The following is a 1601-nucleotide window of genomic DNA, read 5'->3' as shown; positions in this document are numbered from 1 at the left end:
AAAAACAGCGAACACAGCTAGAAGGCCACACACTCCAACTCCGAGAAATCCCGTCAGATACTTGACGCTCTTCCTTTGTCGCCCATTTTGGTTCGAGTCTGTTTCGTTAGGCTTTTGATGATGATGACTATTATTACTATTATTATTTACACAATACTTTCTGTTATGCTTGTGTTGACACACCGACCGTGTTGCTGCTTCTTTTCTGAAATAATTATGTCGTTGTTGATGTGTTGTTGTCATCAAAGATGTTCGTTTCAGAGAATTAGAAGAATAAACAAATGGCCTTGTTGTCAAAATGGACTGTCCTGTCCAAAGGATTGAATGTCTGAGTAAATTGGCAACACTCATCTTGACTTGTTGGAGATTGAAAGAGAATAATATAAAATACTCACAACGTTTTAACGGGTTTTTAGGTAGAGGATAGATAGCACGAATTAAAGTAAAGAGAATGAAATTGTTTCCTTGAATTAACACAGAAAAGCCTTTTTGTGCAATTTTTTAAAAGGGTAAAATATCAAAACCCCAAATTCCAGATACACAATAACACGACACAAAAACTGTGTGTAACTTTTAAACACGTCTATAGATAGTCCGATTATTATCACTTAGTGAGAAATAATCACGAACGGGCGATCTAAAAATAATACCCGAAGAGCTGAGTGATGTCAACGAATAATAATTTCCTTATTTATAATATAATCGAGTACAACTAACAAACGTTAGGATATTTCGAAGATCTCATTGTATCTCAGACGCGAGGTCATCTGACCCTGAAAACCTTACCATTCTATTATCAACAACAACAGGCCACACAAAATCGCTTTTTTCTCTCTTTTTCTTTTTTCTTTTTTTTTTTTTAATAATACTATTTTGTAGAGATCATTGAACCATCCCAGAGGTGAACGGGAAAGAACTGAAAGTGTATTCGAAAATTTAAATTTTCCATAACCCGCTGTTTTTTTCATTTTCCCCCCAAAATTTAACCCCTCCAGAACAAAAAAAAAAACTTTTCTTACTCAAAAAAAAAGTACCAAGTGAGCTCTACAACCCCTTTGTTTAGTAAAATTTTTTGCTGTGATCAAAACATTTTTTACATTTTTTTTGATGTACAAGAGAAATCAGAATGAGAAAAATTTTTGGTTACATCGTAAAAAAAAGTGACGAGTTTTCCCATGGGTGGGCAGGAGAGGGTTAATGGCCCCAGTATCCTATTAACTCCCCCCCCCGTCAAATGGGCTACTTAGGCCACCCGGGGTAACTTAGGCAACTTACTGAAAACAAGATTGCTTATTTTAAAAGATAAATTACGTGTAGCTTTTATCTTTTAAATCATCACAACCCAATAGATCTAATAAGCACTTATTGAATTAAAAATTGAGATTTATATAGCGCAATATCCACTAAATGTGCTCAATGCTCTTTACAAGGGGTCCCTGACCAACAGCAACATTCAACATGTAGGACGGGACATGACGCCTGTTAGGCGATATTACAATTTTTTCGGACAAAGGCAACGCTGTTAACTGCCAGGTACTAATTTTACACCTGAGTACGGTGAGAGAATGTGACTAAAGAGTCTTTTCCAAGGACTCAACTAT

Source organism: Berghia stephanieae, chromosome 14, assembly GCF_034508935.2.
Source record: "Berghia stephanieae isolate SIO BIC M18660-M18661 chromosome 14, UCSD_Bste_1.3, whole genome shotgun sequence".
Classification (NCBI taxonomy): Eukaryota; Metazoa; Mollusca; class Gastropoda; order Nudibranchia; family Aeolidiidae; genus Berghia; species Berghia stephanieae.
This window is presented reverse-complemented; position numbering follows the sequence as displayed.